At 43.4% G+C, this 23,114-nt stretch overlaps 1 protein-coding gene and 1 pseudogene across 11 annotated transcripts in view; one reads left to right on the forward strand and one right to left on the reverse strand.

Annotated features, from left to right (window-relative positions):
* The window catches only part of TRERF1 (transcriptional regulating factor 1), a 204,984-nt gene extending 199,267 nt beyond the window's left edge, over positions 1-5,717 (reverse strand). For 3 of the 11 annotated variants that reach the window (XM_030870734.2, XM_030870738.2, XM_030870723.2), the window contains exons 1-2: positions 4,768-5,069; positions 4,264-4,349 (exon numbers count right to left, since the gene is read on the reverse strand). The gene's annotated coding sequence lies outside the window, so the exon portion shown is untranslated. Of the gene's footprint in view, positions 1-4,263; positions 4,429-4,767; positions 5,070-5,199; positions 5,251-5,578 lie in introns of those variants that run through there. The other 8 variants (XM_030870742.2, XM_030870739.2, XM_030870737.2 and 5 more) reach the window with 6 other exon arrangements.
* LOC115860574 (small ribosomal subunit protein uS3-like) overlaps positions 1-22,210 on the forward strand; it is a 28,499-nt pseudogene extending 6,289 nt beyond the window's left edge.
* The last annotated feature ends 904 nt before the right edge of the window (positions 22,211-23,114 follow it).

Raw genomic sequence — 23,114 nt, forward strand, 5'->3', positions numbered from 1 at the left:
TAGGCTCCTTTAGCTAAGTAACTGTAAGTTACTGCTCCCTGTGGTTTCATCTGAGCATCTACCACATTTTGCAAGATATATTTCTTTACATGTCTGCCTCCCCTCTGGACTATAGGCTAGGCGGTGGAGTGGGGGATGGGGAGAGGAAGATGATTATGTCTTTTAATTATCAGTGTATACCCAGAGCGGTAACACAGTGCTTAGCAAATAGTAGGTGCTCAATAAGTAGCTGCCAGTACGTACGCATGAATAAACCAGATCCAGTCACAGCACGAAAGTAACTGTTAACCTCCCACAAGGCCTTGGTTACCATTTAGGTACACAAGTTCTTTTTCCCCTTCCTGTCTGTCAAAAAAGTAGGTTTTTAATGTTGCTAAACCAACAGCCCAATAGCTCAGTATACTCCACTCATCCCCAGCTTGTTGTCTTCCGTGAGGAAAAAGTAAAAATCATGTTTCTTCAGTAAACCCCAATTAACCAGAAGACCCTACAAGCAGCTGCCTTGAGAACTTAAACATCTTTAGAAAATACCACAGAAGCTTTTTGGTGTGTATTTTCTTTAACCCAGAAGAGAGACATGGGATCAAACTCATGTTACCAGGACTCTGTTATTCCTTATGATGCCACAGTATCCTAGCTGAAAAACATGCCAATATCTGGACTCCAGCTGCTCCTGTGTCCCTCTCCCCGCAAAGGAAATCAACTATGTTTTAGTTTCCCTTTTATTTCATTGGTTCCCCTCCAACAGGCAAATTCAGAAATATTAATCCACAAGATTCCAGCTGATTCTCCTCCCTAAATCACACAGTTTTATGAAGTCAGAAATAAAACCAGCTGAAGTCAACTGCTTTTAGAGCAGTCAGCACCCATCTCTACTGCCTGGGGTCTGAGCCACTTGTCTGGATCCTTACTTCTCATGTCAATGCTCAAAGTCAATAAAAACACCAAGAGCTTTTCCTCCAAAAGTGCCCGTGGTGAAACGTATGATATCCCAGAAGTGACAGTCATACAATATCATTATTTTGAACCTTATCACAAATATACGACCATATCCCAATTACCCACGTGTGAATTCTCCACAGAAAGTGGGTAAAGCCACACTAGGCTTTCTGGTCTCCCACTCCTCCCAAGACTACCTCCCCCTGCTGCCTGGGATTAACAGCTCAATTAACCTTAGACTTGACCAGGCATAATTAGGCAGGTGAACCAGCTGGCTGGAGGGGAAAACTTCCAAGATGAACTGAAATTATTTTTGGTGCCTGGGATTATATGCCCCACTCTCTATTAGCATATATAATTGGGACTCAACCATGCACTTTTTTTTTTCCAAGACGGTGGCAGACTTTCACAAGCATTTTCTTGCATTTGACGGTCAAGATTACCAGGCCACTCAAGAGTCCTTTTTGGAATCCAAGGTATAAATCCACTCTCTCCATGAGAAGACAAAAAGAGAAGTTAATCAACTCACCCAAGTCCATGAGGCAATTTGGCCGTTGGCCCAGGAAGAGACAGACTGTGGAGATCTCTTGAGACTTTTCTTCACAAGACTGAGTCACAGAATTTCAGATATGAATGGAACTCACGGATCAAACCATGCATTTTTAAGATAAAAACTCTGAAGTCCAGAAATGGCTAGACACTGATACCCTCCCCACTTTTTCTTCCAGTGCCGCTGTGCTCCTGCCTTGAGAATAAAATCACCTTAAAAGTTCTTTGTCATTTTACAAATCCTGTAAACTGAGCCAACTGCTGAACACAATTTTAACATGTTCTGATTAATCAACTTTACGGAGAATCCTCAGACTTTCCCCCAAAAAAACCTCTGATGCTTTCAATTATTATGACCAATCCACCCATCAGAGCAGGAGAAAAAGAATTTTAAGTAAGCTTGTTTCTGTGACCACACATTTTATTATATAAGCAGCAAAGAACACTACAGTCTGTCCCCTCTCTTACAGTGAAAGCTCCCACCTTGACAAAAACCACAGGCCCAAGTGGGTTAATGGATGCAAAACTGAGTACTTTCCACACAGTTCATAGAACAAGTGTTTTCACAGCAAGCTCACATAAATGTTATGTGATATTACCACATGCCTGCTATGTGGAAGCCTGCTTACCAAGCTGTGAAAAGACCCATGCTTACTACGGAACCTGCAAAATTAATCTTCTCAGTGCCCGTAAAGCAGAAGGGAAATGCTCTTTTTTGACAGGTTAAGCTGGCTTCTTAAACAATTCTTTGGCGAAAATGGACATGCCTAAAAGGGCGGAGCCCAAAGAGGTGTGTCACTCCTGGTATCAATTCCTATAAATCAAATCCTGACAATATTTTTAAAAGAATGAATTATGATTCATGGGCCTTCAAACCTTTATTACCACAGAACATTCTCAGAAGAGGGAAAAAAAGCTACTGTGACTTGATTAATGGCCAAAGAAAGACAATAAAATAAATCCCATAAATTAAAAAAAAAAATACTGAATGACCATAACCACTATTGGCTTGGAGGGTAGACATGTAAATAATTCCTCTACCTTGGGATAAACACACATAAAGTTTCTGTTTACCTTCCCAGCATATATATCAACCAGAAGCAGATTTTCAGCAGGGGAAAAATAATAGCTAATTTGTTTAACGAATGCCTAGTTAGGAACATTTGATAAGTGGCAATAATATTGAATTCCCAACTAACTCAACTCTCAAGCTGCCAAAAATCAAATTCTCAATCTGGAAATCTGATGACAGAAAGGAAAGAAAAAAAAAAAAAAAGAAAAACCACTGTCCATGTAAAGAGATCATTTTTTTTAAAACCCATTTTTTCCCCTGCTAGTATTGAGCCTGTCTATAGCACTGCAGAAAGCTTAACTAACTTTAGTTAACCACACTGCCTAGTGTTCACTCCCTGACTCTACTAAACTTGTCTGGGTTTGAATCCCTGGTGCTAAAATTATCCTGGCCAAGTTAAAACTCCTAGCATACTTATGGTGGCGATCATTTCATAATGTATAAAAATATCAAATCACTATGTTATGCAACTGAAACTAACACAATGCTGTTAAGTCAATTATACTTCAATTATAGAAAAAAAAAAAAGAAAAAGAAGGAAATAAATAAAGCTCCCAGCCTAATGAAGGTACCTGACAGCTAAGACCTACAACTCATCTGCAGAAACCAGTAGGCTGAGGACCAGGAAAAGAGGCACAGAGAAGCAAAGAGGGCTGGTTAACTAGTTAAGGGCTGAATACTCCTGGCTGTGATCCTTCCAGAGAGCACCAAAACCACATTTTCCATCACCAGACTGCTTTCTTGAGACAGTCTATGATGCAGAAGGTTGGTACCAATTGGGACAACTTAAAACTCCTTTCTTAAAGCTCTGCTCCATGGCCTGCAAAAAAGTGCAAACAGCCGGCATTTTTTTAAAAGAACTCTTCAGCCATCCCTGGATCCGTCATTCTTAAACATCACTTCCATGCACTTCACAAGACAGCCAGGGCCATGCTGTTAGCAACCCGCTTCAACACGTTCACTTGCCAAAGCCGCGTCTAGTGTGGGGAAGAGTTTCCACAAAGCTGGCTCTAACGGGCCAGTCGAAGGCACACAGAGGAACCAGAAGTCATTTTCTTTTAACCTAAGGATGGCAGGCGCACATGCTCCAGCCCAGTGCTGGCCAGAGGCTGCCCGCCAGGTGCTCTCGGCCTCTGCCAGTGAATGAGTGGTTTTATGCTGTTTTTTTAACATCTATTTCTTTAGACCACCGGCAGTAACTTCACAGTCTTCCGAACTGAAGTTGGGGAGTCAAGGGGCAGGTTTACTCCCTTACACATTTCTCCCATCTGGGTGGCCACTTTAACTTCTGGGGAGGACCCAGCCGCCGAAGGGCCCTCAGGAGCGTATACATACACATATGCATCATGTCAAAAACCCCAAAAGGCACATCCCTAGGGTCCTGCGGCTTCTTGGCTGGAATAATGAAGGCTTTATAACAACACAATCTTCAGTTGCAAGCCCCCCCCCCTCCTTTAAGCCGGGTCTGCCAATTATAGCGCCCACCTCACCCCTCCCCCCTTTGCTGGGATGCTCTGCAGCGCAGAGAGGGAAGAGGGAAGAAGGGAAGCAGAGAAGGCCCTGCTAACATACTGAAAGTAAAGAAGTGGGGGGAGACTTCTCCTAATCTGTCCCCCTACTTTTCTCTTCCCCTCCCCCGTCTTCTCACGGAGCATCCCCCAACTAATTTTTTAAAAATGAAACTTAATAAGCTTCTTGCCTACCTTGGCTGTTTCTGCAACAAGTGCATGGGCAATCCGACAAGAAGGCCAGTCTTCGCTTGGGGGGTGAGATGGGGGGGCGAGCAGAGCTGATGGAGTAATTTCAATATTAATTTCTGTCAGAGCCGCCTTCTCGAAGCGCTACTCACTTACAGTACTGCCCTCAGCCTGTAAACAAATATCGCTCCGCCAGGAAACATACTCCCCAGATGCAAGCCCCTCTCCCCAGCAGGGAACCTGGCCCTTCACGCCCTCCCCCCAAAATAGCGTGCTCCCCCACCCAGGGTAGGAAGCTCCGGGTTTCCAGAGCACCAACCCACCACCTCCGCCACCACCCCAGCAAGAAACTTACTCGGTCCGTCTACGCCTCCACCCTCCCTTCAGGAAATCTACTCTCCATATGCATTCAGCCTCCCCGCAGGAAATCTGCTCCCCCCTCCCCCCTTCTATATACATGCACCCCTCCCTCTCCTCCTCCCCACGCGCCCTCCCCGGCCAGAAACTTACTAGCGAGAAAGCGTGCAGGCTCTCCCGATCCTGGAAACTTACTCCCAGATATAGCGCCCGCCAGCCCCCTTTCCCGGCCCTGCTCCCCTTCCTGCCCTCCGCCGCAAGCAACTCCAAACTCTCTGCATCCAGCCACTCTCCCTCCCCGGTGGAAATTTGCAGCGCGGGGCCGCGCGCGTGCATCCACCCTCCCCTTCAGGAAACTTACTCCCCATCTGCATGCACCGCCTCTCAGCCATCGCTTAGAGGGAAGGGGGTGTGCTAGGGAGACAGAAATACATATGTATCTCTCGCCCCTCCCCCGGCCGCAGCCCACTCGGGGCCGAGCCGCTGTAACCTGGCCTTACCTTTTGCATTGCTCCCCACCCTCGCCCCCTCCCTTAACCCTCCTTATCCGCTTCCCGGCGCCCCCTTTTTTCACCCATTACCCACCCCTAGCAACCGTTCCCAAGCTCCTCTCGGCCTTTTTTTTTTTTTAATCCAGGATGCAAATTCCTCCCCTGTCAGCAAATCGACTGTCAAATTATTTTCTTGCAAAAGGAGAAAGGCGGGGTGGGGGGGGGGAGCAGAAGCAAAAAGGAGGGGAGGCGGGGGAAGGGAGAGAGAGGGACAGAGGAGAGGAGAGATATCCCTCCGCAGAGCTGGGTCTGGCCGCGGGCGGGGAAGCAGGAAGTAAGGTGTCCAGCGTCGCGGCCGGCGGGTCCTCCGCCGCGGCCCCCGCCCGCGCCCCCTGTCCCCCGGGGCGCCGCGCTTTGGCCGGCGCGGGCCGCCCGGCGCATTGTTCGCAGCCTCCCTGGCGTGCGCTGCCGACCTTATCTGTGTGCTCTGCCTGTACGTGAGGTTGCACCTTTTGTAGGCTGGCGAGACTCTGGACATGGATGGGGCAGGGGGCGCGGACCAAGTTGCGGCCCCGCGCGGGACCTGTCAGCCCCGGGGTGTGGCCGACTCTCTGGCAAGGCCGGAAAATCGAGGCCCGGGAGAAGGTGGCGTGGTCGGGAAGCTGCCGCCTGAGACCCGGACCAGTGCAGGATTGTTTCCTGCGTAGCCGTCCCGGTTATTGTAACGCGCTTTGCAATCTAACGACTGGGGTTTGGGTTTTATGTTTATTTTTTAAGGGGTTGCAAAGATGCCAAGGTCTAGGTGGGCTTCGGGGAAACGGTCTGCGCCTACCCCCGCTGCATCCCGGCTTCTGTGGGGCTGGGAGAGAGGCTGAGGCTCCCAGGAAGGGGCTTGGAGGTTCGCGAAGCGCGCGGCTCCATCCCTCCGCCCCGATGGGGGCGGGGAGGGGGTGCTGCAAACGGCGCTGGAACTGCATCCCTCTGGGGAGGGGTCTCCATCTCCGCGGCGCTGAAGGCCGGGGAGGGAGGTTGCCTAGGAGAGGGGCCGGAACCGGGCGGCGGAGGGGAGGGGAAGGGGCGCGGGTGCCGCCGCGGCGCGCGCCCGCCCCTCCTCGTGCGCCATGACTGTGGAACGTGGTGCCGGGGAGGAGGGCCGGCCGCCGGGGGCCGCCTGGGGCCGCTCGGCATTGGTGCGGAAACCCGAGCAGGGAGTCGCTCCTCGCGCAGTCTCCTCCTCCTCCTCTGCGGGGGAAACCGCTGCACCTAAACCGAGAGCAGCTGCGAGCAGGGGGCAGGGCGCGGGCTGAAAGGCAAGCCAAGGGTTCAAACCTCGGCGGCGCCATGGGAGCGAGAGCCCAACAGCCCCCTGGTCCCTCGAAGGCGCGGCCGCCCTTCGGTCCAGCCCGGGACGCCAGCACTTCCAGGCGGCTTCTCTGGTCCAAGGAAACGTAAACCAAAGATGGTTGGGCTTAAACAGACTACCTCGGGCCGGGTACGGGGCATCTATCTTAGGGAGGTCCCACAAGACAGCGAGTGTTTTTTGCTCAGGAGAAAGTTAAACCATGTTTTTTTCGGTATGGGAAAATCGTTGTGCCCCTTACCCCAAATCTTCGCGCAGTATAAATAAGGTGCTCCCTCTACCCAGACTTTCGCCACTGTCCCCTCACCCCACCCCCACTCGGGCACCGGGTGTGGACAGGGCGGGGGAAGGCTATATGGGAGCTTAAAGCATGAGGTCATGGACGGAGGAGGCTGCTGCCAAAAGCGGCCGAGGTTTTTGTGTATTTTGAGGGGTAACGGTTCTCCATCTTAAGCAGTGTTAAGTTCTCCCGCAATACCCTACGAATTCTGGGGCACCTGGACCAGAGAGCCCCCGAAAGAAGGGGTGGCTCTGCGCTGTTTGGCTCTTTGAGCTTTTGGCCGGTGCCCTGCCCTTTATGGGGCCCTTCCACATAAGCAAAGAAAGTCGAGGGACAGCGCACAGTGTCGTGGGGTTTGAGAAAGACTCAGATGCTCGGCTCCGCCCCCCAGCGCCACTTTCCTCAGCCCTCGGTCATTTTCCAACCCGATTGCTTTCTACGATAGCCTCCTGCCCCTCTCCGACCCATTCTTCCCAAGTGGCTAGAAGAGTCTTTCTAAAACTCCGGACTACCCTCCTTCAAACCCCTCCCAATTGCTCTTAGAATAAAGCTTTGAAGCCCCCGCGCGATTTCGCCCCTACAGACCTCTCCACTCTCACAGCTCCTCCTCCCATACTGTAAGCCGGGTTGTGCTTTGTTCTGTTGTCTAGGCCTGGGGTAACCCTTCCTCCTCCACCTCTTCTTACTAACTCCTGCTAGACCTTCAGGACTTGACTCAACTCTCACTACCTCCAAGAAGCCTTCCTAAGTATACAATCTCAGCTTTAACTCCCTCAGGGAAAAAAGACCCACCCTCGACCTCCGGGCAGCCGGACTTTGCCCGGAGCTGGCCGCAGTGGCGGCCCTTTTCCAAGCGGAGGAGGCATAGCCAAGCTTGCGCGCCATCACTGACTGGGGGCCCCACCTCCTGGGAGGGAGTCGACTAGGACAAAACCTCCAAACACCCTGCTTCCGCAAGAGACCTAGGAAAAGCAGCGCAGTACCGCCCAGAAACCTCAGCCCCTACACCTCCCACCCCCCAGCACACACCCACACTCGTAATGCAAGGAGAGGTCTTTTCATCTAAAACTCCTCCCTGGGGCAGATAAGAAACCTGAGGCTTGAAGGGAGTAAGTGACTTGACCAGGGTCAATGAGGAAATTGACACCCTGGTCTTTCTTGGTCCTGAACTAGAAGGAAGGATTTGGGACCTAAAGCCTTGCTGCTGCACAGCCAAGGACGCCTGCATCACCTTCAAAGGACCCCTACATGCTTGGCCCACTGCCAACAGAGAGGTAGTAAGCCTAGTGGTTAGTCGTGCAGGCTCTGACCTTAGGCAAGTTACTTCACCTCACTTGGTTCAGTTTCTTTGCCTGTAAAATCAGAATAATGGTACCTGCAGTGTACTGTTATTGTGAGGTTCTAATGAGTTCGTGTATGTAAAGGCCTTAGAACAGAGGCAAGTTCTTGATTATTTGTGAGTGGGGTTATGTGACCCCTCCCTTCCCAAGGACTCTAGAAAATCAGAGCCCCAGAGTCTTTACTTAGCATCAGAAACAACTTAGGGCCTAATAAACTGGGAAAGCACCCATAAATGTACAGACAGTACATACAAAGACCTTAGTTAGCCCATAGATTCAGCCCTTGACAATGCCTATGCTTGAAGACAACTCCAAATCTGGGAGCACTGGTTCTGGACTCTTAGAATGAGTGTCAGAGGGAGGATAGCTAAAGTTAAAATATTACCTTAGATCTTTGAAATCAGAGTCAAGCTGAAATAGTCTCATCCTGGTGCAAAACCTGACTTATGACCGAAGCCCTCCTAGGGCTGCAAAAATTGTAAGGGGATTATTATTATTACTATTATTATTGTCATTAAATCCTAGTTTTCCCATTCTCAGCACTTACCCCATGGTAAAAGAGGGGTTTTCTTTTTAATGCAATTCATTTTATTGGAATTGGTTTAATGCATTTACATGGTTCCAAATTCAAATAAACATTGAGAAGTCTCCCTCCCACCATGTCTGCTCCCCACCGGTTTTCCCTCTATGGAAGGTCAGAAGACATATTCAACTGTTTTCCAGCTGAGGTCTCGGGAAGAACTCCTTGGATGCCTACTTAAATTTTTATGTCCAGGGCTTCCTTCTCCAATCCAGGCAGAATCAACACCCTACTCCCAGCCTCCCCACCCCTTCAGCCTCAATCCTACACAAGTTGTAGTAACAATGATGAGCCACAATTCCTGAGCTACTGACAAAAGCAAACAACCATTTTGTGATTCTTTCTCCTCCTTTATGCTAGGAATAATAGCTAAGGTTTACTGAGTGCTTTCTATGTGCCAGTCACTGTGCTAAGTACTAGACATGCGTTCTCCTATTTAATCAGCCCCAAACCATCATCATTAACCTTATTTTATAGACGCAGACAGAAGTGCAGGATCAGAGAGATTGTGTAACTTGCTCCAATTTGCACCCAGGCCAACTTGAGCCCAAACCCTCTCTCTTAACCACTAGGCCTCTTGCCTCTCTGCAACACAGGGAAAATTCTGGTAGCCTGAAGGGGAAGGAGTAGAATGGAGTCTTTGGACTTAGGCAGGCCTTTATTCAAGTCCTGGGTCTGGCCCCTACCAACAATGAGAACTTGGGGAGGTTTCTTAACCTCTCTGAGCCCTATTTCACCCACCTGTGTACTGGGACCATACATTCTTCATTGGTCAAATGAAGTGAAAGTCAAATGTGTGTAAATAATGGTTTTTAAAAGGCGTAGTAAACCAAATGCAATGTTTAGATCCTGTGTGGCTCTGATGTGAATAAACCAATTGTTTAAAAGACTTTGAGATAATCAGGGAAATAAAATGTGGACTTGATACAGACGTTAAGAAATGGGACTTCCCTGGTGGCACAGTAGTTAAGAATCCGCCTGTCAATGCAGGGGACACAGGTTAGAACCCTGGTCTGGGAAGATCCCACATGCTGCAGAGCAACTAAGCCCGTGCGCCACAACTACCGAGCCTGTGCTCTGCAGCCCGCGAGGCACAATTACTGAAGCCCGCACACCTAGAGCCTGTGCTCCACAACAAGAGAAGTCTTGTTGCATAATGAGAGGCCTGCGCACCGCAACAAAAGAGTAGCCCCCGCTTGCCGCAACTAGAGAAAGCCCGTGTGCAGCAACGAAGACCCAATCCAGCCAAAAATAAAATTAATTAGTTAATTTTTTTAATTAAAAAATAAAAGAAATTATTAATTTTGTTACATGTGATAATGGTATTGCGGTTAAATTTCTTCTTGAGTTCTTATCTATTAGAATGCATAATGGGGAGTCTGGGGTGAAAGTATGTTTAGGATTTATTTTCAAATAATCCAGCCCCCTCCCCAAAAAACAAAAGATAAATAAAACAAGATTAGCAAAGTATGGATAATTGGTGGAGCTATCTGTTATACTGTTCACTCTACTTCTGCTGAATGTTTAAAATGATTCAAATAAGTCTGAAATAAATTTAAAAGTAAAGTAATTCTATTTTAAAGCACTGAAATTTAAAATGATAAGGCTTATTCAATTACTATGAAATGTTATCAGTAACTATGAAATTTTTTAAGTAGTTTGTTTTTATTGTAATTAGTCTTCATTTTTTATTTCTTAGTTTACACTTTTTCAGTACTGTTAATTAATGAAAACAAACTATTTTATACATTTAAGTGATAACAAACATATGTGCATAGATAAATGTATGTCTATACACATTTTTAGACAGATACACATGGATATATGTATTTGTATGCACATAAAACTTGCCTGTGATCTAATTTGTGATAAATATTTACTATGAAATTTTTTAAATTGTTGAATTTAAAAAATACAGTACTGGCTTATAGTAGAGATGCAAAAATGGCAATTTTGTTACTGTGAGACATTCAGAGCAACACTTATGTCTGGCAGGTAAATCAGGAAGGGGGCAGAAATGAACACTGCAGAGAGCAAGGTGGACATATCATTGTTAAGGACACCACTCAGAGGACAATGTACAGGAAGGAAAATGGCAGGACTGGGTGATGGAGGAAGAGGCAAATTAAAATTGGGAGCCAATTTTCCCTGAGAATGTGTCTCCACAGAGCTGCTTCAAAATTGCATGGATTAAGAATCTGATGCACTGGGCAAAATTCTCAACTCTGTGCTTACCAGTTCTGTCACCCAGTCCAGAACTGCTCTGAGTTTCTTCATTTGTAGTTTGGCTATAAGACCTGTCAGGCCCCTTCCAGCCATGCGGACTAGAAGTCTAAGCAGTGCTGTTGCTTTTACAGGAGAAGGATCATTTCTGAGACCACACTGGTTATTTGCCTAACTCAAGAACAGACCAAAACTGAATGGAGGGCTTCCCTGGTGGCGCAGTGGTTGAGAGTCCGCCTGCCGATGCAGGGGACACGGCTTCATGCCCCAGTCCGGGAAGATACCACATGCCACGGAGCTGCTGGGCCCGTGAGCCATGGCCGCTGAGCCTGCGCGTCCGGAGCCTGTGCTCCGCAACGGGGGAAGCCATAGCAGGGAGAGGCCCGCGTACGGCAAAAAAAAAAAAAAAAAACTGAATGGAAATGGAACTGTAGCCAATTCACAACCAAATGAAATGTTTCAGGCCCAGTGAACATTCTGTGTACTGTTCTAGGAATAATTTTTCTGTACTCTGGATTTAAACAGCTGGAATTATTTTTTTCATATGACCCCCTTTTGAAATGCAAGTTTGTCCTCCTTGAGAGAAAATTTGCATTTCAGAGAAAAGATGAGACAGTATATTTGGTAACTCTTCAAAGAAGTGAACCCTTCCGTATAGTACTTTACATTAAAGGTGACTCTTCAGGAGCGCTTCTTAAAAACAGGGAAAACTGGAGGCATGGAGAAATGGGGGAGAAAAGGCATGGAAAGAAAATCCCAACTTTGCTTCCTGCTCTATCCAAGGCTCTGAGAGGCAACGTGACCAAATCAAGGGACTGTGAGGGTAGAAAAAGTCAGTGGGTGCTTTAGAAATGAGTGATGGATGTCACTAATGCAGTTGTTGAAGAAAGCTCAGTGGTCAAGCACCAATAAGTCTGTGGCAAGTGCAAGCAGTGAAACACTATAGTTGTAGAGTATTTCTCAAACTGATGTTTCTTTGCCATCCCTGAATTTGTAACAACCAAAGCAATGAAAGCAAAAAGTCCTGGCACAGAAGAGCTTATGGGACTCCCATTTTGAAACCAATAAGATAGCATAATTTGTTGACTGTCACCTCAACCCCCAAGTCTGTTAAGGACGGTGTTGAGAGAGCAGGCCTTACTCAAGACAGGAGGCCTAACTGGTGTTTGTTTAGTAATACTAAGAGATCACTATCTCAGGCAAGTTTCTAGCCAGAGAGAGAAAGGCTATGAGAAAGCTCTTGGTTTAAGTCTTATTTGGAAGAGAGGGAAAACAAACAAGCAAACTAGGATAGTAGATTCTGTATCCAGTACAAAAATCAAAAAGCAACTCAGTGGTTGAAATCACTGCTAAAACTTCCTGCACCCGCCCAGAAGGCATGCTTGGGAGTCACACATTTCAACTACGGTACCAGCGCATGGTGGGTAGTGCTCAAGGGCTGCGGTGGCCCCCGCTGGTTCCCAAATGAGTGGCTTTGTTCCATGTAAGGGTGAGGAAGACAGAGAATAAGTGAATTTCCTATTGCAGATGCAAATCTATTAAAAAGTTTTAAATTGCAGAGTGTTTAAATCTAAGTATAGATAACAGCTACTTTTCCAGAACCCCTAATGGAGTCACTTTTTTTTTTTTTTTAAATGGGAAGGAGAACCATTAAGACCTTGTATTAGAAAAGATCCTGGCAGGAAATGGGTGGCACACTCAACAGGTAACTGAGGAGCATTTATGGTAAGTACTGTTTACAATAGTGTGCAGTCAGGGCAGACTTCGTGAATGTGCAGCTTGTGTGGTCACACAGGACCCTGCACTTAGAAGGTCCTGCACTGCTTAATGCCTTGCGGTCGCCATCTTGAAATCCATTGTGGTTTTTGAATAAAAAGTTCTGCATTTTCATTTTGCACTGGACCCCACAAACTATGTAGTTAGTCCTTTGTGCAGGGCTAAGGGAAACCAGCAAGGGATGGTATAGGACCAAAGAACTAAAAACAGTGTGGAACCTTTACCACCCATAAGTCAGAAAGGGCAAGAAAGAGAAATACCTGGAATGGAGGAAACGCTGTCTCTGAAGTTATGGCTGTGACTGTAGCTGTAGGAGAGGGTCACACAACACAAGTGACGGCCTTCTGTAAGAACACAACACAGAACACAGCCATAGTCAACCCACAGCCTGCAGAGAGCACAGGCAGGTGAATAGCTACCCCAGCTTCTCTCTGCCCCTGCCCTCTGACCTCCTATATGTGCCTCCCATTGGCTGAACCCTACAGGAAGCCAGGGGCTCTGGGAGCCTGTTGATGAAATCAGTGGAGGGCAGCCTGCCAGGGCATAGGGTACAGTGGAAAAAGGTAAAAGTGAATCTGGAAAGGGCAGAGAATAGCCAGCTCAGGACTTTTACCTGAAATTTTCAGGATCATGGTTAAGAGTAAATAACATGAAAATGGAAAATTCAACCAATGAATTTCAGTAAAGGACTCTGTATTGATTATTAAAGGGTAATCATTTGGTATGCATCACGTACAAGGTTTTACATACTTTCAAAGGAAAAACAAGATGATCCAAGAATTTTCAAGAAAATTAGATGTTTGAAAGAGCCATCATTAAGTGAAGAGAGAAGCCTGGGATTTCAAAATTTTTAGAAACATTCCAGGCCCCAAAGTCAAATTTTGTAGGTAACACCCCACTCCCCTTCACCCTTAGGCCAACATCACAACAAAAAAGTACCTTTGACAGGCACAGCATCCCAAGAATTGCAAGGACCACTAGGGCAACAGCAGCTAAATAGAATGTATTCCAACCAAGGATTTGGCTATAATTAAATATTTGTAGATACCTTTCACACATGAGGAGCATTGAAAAGCTTGTACAGAGGGAGTTCATTATGCTGCTTTGTAACTTTCTTTTCTGACTACTCAATTCCTCTGAACATTTTAATACTATTCAGATCACCTTCCAAAAAGTACGTATCACTTATTAATTCACATGCCACTCAGAGTTCTTAACTATGTAGATACGGGCTAAACTATATTTATCCTTTATAATTTCCTTGAAAAATAAAGATTTTTGCTGCAAATGTGAATAAGATTGCAGGACACATTTCATCTTTTTTAAAAAGTTGAGATAAAAGTCACAGAACACAAAATTAATCATTTTAAAGTGCATAATTCAGTATGCACTGAATTGTGTAATTCACAATTCACAATGTTGTATAGTCATCACGTCTATCTAGTTCCAAAACATTTTTATCACCCCAAAGGGAAGCACCATACCCATTAAGCAGTCATTCCCCATTCTTCCCTCCCGCTAGCACCTCACAACCACTTATCTGCCTTCTGTTTTTAGGTTTACCTATTCTGAATATTTCATATAAATAGAATCATAAAATACATGACCTTTTCTGTCTGGCTGCTTTCACTTAGCATAATGTTTTCAAGGTTCATTCATGCTGTAGCATGTGTCAGTACTTCATTCTTTTTTATGGCTGGATAATATCCCCTTGTGTGGATATACAACATTTTTTAAATCAATTCATCAGTTGATGGGCATATGGGTTGCTTCCAGCTTTTGACAATTATAAATAATGCTGCTATGAACATGAGTGTACAGGTACTTATTTGAACACCTATTTTCAGTTCTTTTGGTATACACATAGGAGTGGAATTGCTGGGTCATATGGTAATTCTATGTTTAACTTTTTGAGGAGCTGCCAAATTGTTTACACAGCCTTTTTAAGGGAACTCTGAAATCCTTTTAGAAGCACCCATTTTACAACCACTAGATATCATACCTAGAGTAACTAAGCCCATTCTTGCCTATAAAATAAAACACATTCCAAAAATTTTTCTGTGTGGGAGATACTCTAGTTAGCAATTGACTTGAGTTCTTATAATTTATTTAGGTTATTGGTTTATAAAGTAATACATGCTCATTGGAGAAATTTTTAAAACAACACTAAGTCAAAAAGAAAATACAGATCACTTGTAACCCACTGTGAACTCTTACACACACACACTTTTTTTTTTTTACAAAAATAGCTTATCAGAGCGCTTATCAATAAATCCAGCCTGAAATAGAAAATGAAATTAAGTCAAAGAAGAAAAACAACACAGTAAACCTGTGAATGGTAACAATTTCACATCGGAAAGCACACTTACCTAGTTTTTTCAGTTCAGCCTGTTGCTGTAATAACCTGAAGCATGATTGTATGGTTGTGTAGGATAATTACCTAGTAAATCAACTCTGACTTTGAGTTACTGAGCCTGCATATAGAAGGTGTGGTTTTGGTTTGTTTATTCTTGTTGTTTTTTTTAATCTATTTATTTGACTTAATAGTATTTGTTTTCTCCCTTGGAATTGAGTTGAGGAACACAGAATTTTGACAAACTGTCTCTTTCAGATGGATTCAGAGGTCCTACCTAGATATAGGCTCTCTTTTCTTTTCTTTACGTAAATTTATTTATTTTATTCATTCATTCTTGGCTGTGTTGGGTCCTCATTGCTGCACGCAGTAGGCTTTCTTTTCTTAAATCAACATATAGTAAGTAAAATTGACGTTTGTGTGTGTACAGTCCTATGTGTAAACATCATCACAATCAAGATGCAGATGGTTCTATCACCTTCACCCTAAAAAATCCCTTTAGAGTTCCGCTCTCCTCCCATTGTAACCCCTGGAAATCACTGGTCTGTTCTCCATTACTCCTTCACTTGGCCTTCTTCCTAAATGTCATAGAAATGGAATCATAAAATATACAGTCTTTTGAGACTGGCTTCTTTGACTCCACATAATGTCTTTGAGACTCATTCATGTTGCTACATGTAATGATAGTATTTCATTCCTTTTTATTGGTCAATAATGTTCATACTCTACTAGCAGTAATATTTATTGCTAAATAGTATCTTTTCTTTTTTTTTTTTTTTTTTTGCAGTATGCGGGCCTCTCACTGTTGTGGCCTCTCCCAATGCGGAGCACAGGCTTCGGACGCGCAGGCTCAGCGGCCATGGCTCACGGGCCCAGCTGCTCCGCAGCATGTGGGATCTTCCTGGACCGGGGCACGAACCCGTATCCCCTGCATCGGCAGGCGGACTCTCAACCACTGCGCCACCAGTGAAGCCCCTCTAAATAGTATCTTAATGCTAAAGAGTATGAATGTACTCAGTTTATCTGTTCACCCATTGAAGGATCTTGGGGTGGTCTCCACTGTTATGTGATGATTAGAATAAAGCAGATATAAACATTCATGTGCAGGTTTTAGAGCGAACATAAAATTCATTTCTCTAAGGTAAATACTTAGGAGGGGGATCATACCATATCATATGGTAAGTATGTGTTTAACTTTATAAGAAACAGGCAAATTGTTTACCTGACTACCATTTTATATTCCAAGCAACAAATGAGAGTTCCAGTTGCTTCACAACCTCGCCATCAGTAGATGCTGTCAGGCTTTTGTTGCTATTGATTTTATTTTCATCCTAATAGCTATGTAGTAGTATCTCATCGTGATTTTAATTTGCATTTTCCTAATAGCTGATTGTATTGACCATCTTTTCACGTGCTATTTTCTCTTTGGTGAACGTACATAGACGTTTAAGTCTTTTGCCCCTCGCCTTTTTTTTTTTCCATCTAGCAAACTACATATTTCACCTATTTATTTTACTTATTGTTTGTCTCTCCTATTAAAATGTAAATTCCATGAGGGCGGGGGTTTTAGTCTGTGTTGTTTTTGCTCTAAGGGCTATAACTGAAAATGCATGTAATTTATCTATCAACTATAACAGTGCTTCATACATTGTAGGAAAACTACAATAATATTTGTTGAATAAATGAGCATTTATTGCATACTTACTATGTGTCAGGGACCATTCTAAAAGCATCCTAATATTTTCAGATTTTGTTAGTGTTGTTGCTATTTTATTATTTCATCAATAATTTTTATTTATTCTTTACAAGTCTTTAATTGTTCAACAAACACACTGAGTCGTTGCTACCTTCCAATTACTATGCTAGGGCTTAAGAATAAAGTGAAATCTTAGGAGATTTAACCTTAGGAGACAGGTTAATATTGTAAAATAAGAAAGGTGCTGTGATAAAGATATGCACAGGAACCTGGCAAAGCACGGTGGGGGAATACGGAATTCATATTCTTAAGGGTCAAGGAAAGCTTTCTAAAAGAGCTGATCACTTAAATCAAACTGAAGTGAATAAAATGCTTAGTTTATACTTTTCCTATAATATTAAACAGAATTAATTTTAAACCTCGATTACTTTGTTCCCATCTACAGTAATGTAAATTATCCAGAAAGCACTATATTTTAAAATGGCATTGAAAACAAACAAACAAAAGGCATTGGTCTTTGTTTCGTATCAGGATAGGTACCTTTGTTTTAAGGATTATAACAATTAAACTATAACAAGATGTTCTCATTTTTTATTGGGTTGTTTGTTTTCCTACTATTGAGTTTTAAGAGTTTTTCTAGATACAAGTCCTTTGTTGATATGTGACTTGAAAATATTTTTCCCCAGTCTATAGCTTTTCTTTCTCTTAGTGTCTTTCACAAAGCAAAAGGTTTTCATTTTAATAAAGTCCGATTTGTCAATTTTTTTTCTTTTATGAGTTGTGCTTTTAATATCAAGTCTAAGAAAACTCCCTGATCCCAAGTCATAAACATTTCTACTATTTCTTCTTCTAAAAGTTGTATAGTTTTACATTTTACATCTATGATCTATTTTTGAGTTAATTTTTGTATAAAATGTGAGACTGAGGTCAAGTTTTTTTTGTCTTTAGCTTTTCGTGGCATACTTTTGCATATGGATGTTCAGTTATTCCAACATCACATATTGAAAAGGCTATCCTTTTTCCATTTAATTGCTTTTTTACTTTTGTTAACAACTGACATTTTGTGACTCCATTGCTTGATATATTCTGATCCATTGGTCTATGTCTCTATCCCTCCACCAGTACCACAGTGTCTTAATTATTGTTCCTTTACAGTAAGTTTTAAAATCAGGTAGACTGATTTCTCCCACTTTATCCTTCTTTTTCAAAATTGTTATGGCTACTCTGGTCCCTTCAACTTTCCAAATAAATTTTAGAATCAGCTTGTCTATATCTGCAGAAATCTTATTGGACTTTTGATTGGAATTGTATTAAATCTATAGATTTCTTCAGAGAAAATTGACACGTTCAACTAAATTGGATCTTCCAACCCATGAATCCAGTATGTCTCTCCATTTATTTCTGTCCTTTGATTTCTCTCCTCGGTGTTTATAGTTGTCAGCATACAGATCCTGCACAAGTTTTGTTCAATTTATACCTAAGTATTTCTCTTTTAAAGATTTTAAATGAAATATATATTTTAATTTTGATTTCCAAATTGTTTAAGCATGTAGAAATATAATCTTCTTTGTGAGTTAGCCTTATCTCTCGCAGTTGTGCTAAACTCATTTATTAACTTAAGACTTTTTCGGTAAATTCCTTGGGATTTTCTATGTAGAAAATCATGTCACCTGCAGATAGGTACAGTATTCTTTCTTTCTGATCTGTATGCCTTTACTGTCTTTCTCTGCCTTACTGCACTGATTAGGACTTCCTGTACTATACTGAATAGGAGTGTTGATAGAGGACATCTTTGCTTTGTTCCTGACCTTAGGAGAAAGCATTCAGTGTTTCACCATTAAACATTACATTAACTGTAGGTATTTTGTAGATGGGCTTTATCAAATTAAGGACATTTCCTTCTATTTCTATATTGCTGAGCGTTTTTATCATGAATCGATGCTGGATGTTTTCAAATGCTTTTTCTGCATTGTTTGATATGCTCATGTCATTTCTCTTTTTCAGTTTTTTAATATGGTGAAGTACATTGATTGATTTTTGAATTTGGAGCCAGTCATGCATTTCTAGGATAAACCCCACTTGGTCACGGAGTAGTATTCTATTTATATATTGCTGGATTTGATTTCCTAGTATTTTTTTTTTTGAAGATTTTTGTGTACTGTTCATGAGGGACAGTGGTCTATAGTTTTCTCTCCTTGTACTGTTTTTGCCTAGTTTTTTGGTATCAAGGCAATTCTAGCCTCATAAAATGAGTTGGGAAGTGTTCTCTTCCCTTCTATTCTCTGGAAGAGATTGTGTAAAATTGGTGCTATTTGTTCTTTAAAAGTTTGGTAGGGCTTCCCTGGTGGCGCAGTGGTTGAGAGTCCGCCTGCCGATGCAGGGGAGACAGGTTCGTACCCCGGTCCGGGAAGATCCCACATGCCGCGGAACGGCTGGGTCCGTGAGCCATGGCCGCTGAGCCTGCGCGTCCGGAGCCTGTGCTCCGCAACGGGAGAGGCCACAGCAGTGAGAGGCCCGCATACCAGAAAAAAAAAAAAAAAGTTTGGTAGAATTTACCAGTGAAACCGTTTGGGCCTGGAGGGTTGTTTTTTTTTTTTTTTTTAAGGTTTTTACCTATGGATTCCATTTCTTTAATATATATGTTGCCTATTTCTTCTTTGTGTGAGTTTTGGAAGTTTGTGGCTTTTAAGGAATTGGTCCATTTCATCTAAGTTATTGAATTTATGTGCATAGAGCTGTTCAGAGCACTGCCTTTTAATATCTGTGGGGTCTTTAATGACATTGGTAATTTGTGTCTCTTCTATTTTTTTAAATTTTTAGTATGGCTAAAGTTTATCGATCTCATTGAGGTTTTCAGAGAATCAGCTTTTGATTTTATTGATTTTCTTTATTGTTTTTCAGTTTTCAAGGTCATTTTTTCTGCTCTTTATTATTTCCTTCTTTCTGCTTGCATTTGGTTTGTTTTGATTTCCTTGGTTTCTTAAGATGGACGCTTAGTTGTTGATTTGAGACCTTTCTTCTTCTCTAAGGTAAGCTATTTTATAATGCTATAAATTTTGCTTTAAGAACTGCTTTAATTCACCCCACAAATTTTTATGTGTCCTGCTTCATTTTTGTCCAGGCAAAAATATTTTCTAAGATACATGTATCCCAATGTTCATTGCAGCACTATTTACAATAGCCAAGACGTGGAAGCAACCTAGATGTCTGTCAATAGATGAATGGATAAAGAAGATGTGGTACATATATACAATGGAGTATTACTCAGCCATAAAAAAGAATGAAATAATGCCATTTGTAGCAACATGGATGACCTAGAGAGTATCGTACTAAGTAAGCCAGACAACAACATATATCATATGATACCACTTATATGTGGAATCTAAAAAATAAAAATGATAGAAATGAACTTATTTACAAAACAGAAAGAGATTCACAGACATAGAAAAAAAACTTATGGAAAGTGGGGGGAGGGATAAATTAGGAGGTTGGGAGTAACATATATACATTACTATGGATAAAATATATAACCAACAAGGACTTACTCTATAGCACAGGGAACTATACTCAATATCTTGTAGTAACCTATAAGGGAAGAGAATCTGAAAAAGAATATAGCCCCTAGTCCCCTGAGTCTCTTTCCACTAGACCCCCTTTACTTTAGCTTCTCCTCCAGGAAACCCCAAACCTTCCTTTAATTTAGCTACTAGAGAGTTAATGTCTGACACCACAAGGAGTTTACTGGACTTAGCTCCAGTGCTGTGATTGAAACTATTCTGATTGGTCAAGGCCAGTGCCTACCGGTCATTAAATATTTGGAATATCACCTCTGCCGGTACCTTATGTTTGTACAGCATTTTATAGTTTACAAAAGATATTTACATATATTATCTTAGTTAAGCTTCATGCCGGCTCCGTGACATCAGTACGAATTGTTATTGCCATCATAAAATATTTTAATTATAAAATTAACCATTAAAAAATAATAATAATAAATAAATAAAATTAACACATATTAGTGTGGAAAATGAATGATTATTGGGGACTCTCTGCTCAGAAAAATTATCACTTACCCAAGATCATATGGTTATAGGAGTTTGGGTCTAAACTCCTAACAGCTTCAAGAATTGTCATATCTTAAGTGCTCGGTTTAGGGAAGGAAGATTTCACTCTACACTGGATAGATCTGGGAAGGCAATTCCAGGAGGGAGGCACTGAGCTTGTATTGAGGAACCAGTGGGATCTGGTTGACAGAGAGGCAGAGCAAGGATATTCTACTCAGGAACAGTGTGAAATGTGGCCCACATGTAGTAAAAGATCCTATTTCCATGATCATTTCAAGACACCTTCTCTGGAGGTGTTGGAACTGAAATTCTCCAATGTTGAGTCTCAAAGAGCACCTGAGGCAAAGCTCTCCTCTCCTACCTTGCTTGTTCAATTCTGGAGCCGACGGAGGAGACAGGGAATGGGCATTCTGAAGCTGCTGAAGCTGAATTGTATTTATTGGGTCATTTTTCTCCTTCACACTTGGGTCCCTCCAGATAGAGCAATTGATGAAAAAGAAAGTGAGGAAGTCTGAAGTATTATCCACAGCCCCTCAGCTGCTGTTACCAAGTCCACACAAAGGCTTATCCAAGGAGAGAATGGTGCTCTAGGCCACCATAGTCCTAAAGTTCTTTGGGTGTTTGTGTTCTGTCTGCAATAGTAGTGGGAACCATTTGCTCACATCACACTCCTTAGGTCATTTAACAGCAGCACTGGGCCATTCCTTAAGGTGCTGCCAGGTGGCAAGATGGCAGTGTCAATTTCCAAGATGTCGCTGATGGCGTCCTCAAGGTTGAACTGAACAAGCGTCTCACTCGGGCGCTGGCCAAAGATGACTACTCTGGAGTTGAAGTCCGATTTACACAAACCAGGACGGAAATCATTATCTTGGCCTCCAGGACGCACAATGTTCTTGGTGAGAAGGGCTGGCGGATCCAGGAATTGACCGCTGTGCTTCAGAAGAGATTTGGCTTCCCTGAGGGCAGTGTAGAGCTTTAGGAGGAAAAGGAATATACGAGAGCTCTGTGCACATCACCCAGGCGGGATCTGCAGTACACACTTCTAGGAGGGCTTGCTGTGGTGTGCTGAAGGTCATCATGGAGAGTGGGGACAAGGGCTGCTAGGTCGTAATCCCTGGGCAACTCCAAGGACAGAGGGTTAAATCCATGAAGTTGTGGATGGCCTGATGACCCACAGTGAGGACCCTGTTAGCTTCTACACAGACACCACCGGGTGCCATGTGCTGCTCAGACAGGGTGTGCTGGGCATCAAAGTGAAGATCATGCTGCCTTGGGACCCAAGTGGAAAGACTGGCCCTTAAGAAGCCCCTGCCTGACCACTGAGCATGGTGGAACCCATAGATGAGACACTGCCCCCTGTCACCTTCCCCATCCCTGAACAGAGGGAGGGAAGCCATAGACGCCTGCCATGCCAGCAAGTACCCACTGCATAACACAGTCTCCTTGGCAGCTGGATTTGGAGTCTGATGTTGCTCTATAAAGACCTTTAATAAAATCTTTTTTTTTTTTTTTTTTTTTTTTTTTGCGGTACTCGGGCCTCTCACTGTTATGGCCTCTCCTATTGCGGAGCACAGGCGCTGGATGCGCAGGCTCAGCGGCCATGGCTCACGGGCCCAGCCGCTCCGCGGCACATGGGATCTTCCTGGACCGGGGCACGAACCTGTGTCCCCTGCATCGGCAGGTGGACTCTGAACCACTGCGCCACCAGGGAAGCCCTAAAATCTTTTTTTAAAAAAGTAGGGTTGCATCCAGGTTTCATGGAGTCTGAATCTTATACAATCTGGGGCCTCTTTTTTTTTTAAATTTATTTATATTTTTGGCTGCACTGTGTCTTCCTTGCTGTTCGCAGGCTTTCTCTAGTTGCAGCGAGCGGGGGCTACTCTTCGTTGTGTTGCACAGGCTTCTCATTGCAGTGGCTTCTCTTGTTGCAGAGCACAGTTTCTAGGTGCACGGGCTTCAGTAGTTGTGGCACACCACACGGGCTTAGTTGCTCCGCAGCATGTGGGATCTTCCCTGACCAGAATCAAACCCGTGTCCCCTGCCTTGGCAGGTGGATTCTTAACCACTGCGCCACCAGGGAAGTCTGGGGCCTCTTTTTTTAAAAAAGAAAACACAATTACAAACAGAAAATCAGCTATAGAACTTTGGAAAGAACTTGTAAGTGAGGGTCCAGAAGCTTTAAGTTCATTAGCAACCCCGTTGCTTAACATGAATAACAGATCTGAGAAAAAGAAGGGAAATGATTCAATTAAATAGCGCAGGATTATTGTTCTCTGTATATTCACCTCTGCTTAACCGTAATTTTTAAAATCTGCTAAAAGAAAGGGAAACTATCCA

The sequence above is a fragment of the Globicephala melas genome, chromosome 11 (genome assembly GCF_963455315.2).
Source record: "Globicephala melas chromosome 11, mGloMel1.2, whole genome shotgun sequence".
In the NCBI taxonomy this organism is placed as follows: Eukaryota; Metazoa; Chordata; class Mammalia; order Artiodactyla; family Delphinidae; genus Globicephala; species Globicephala melas.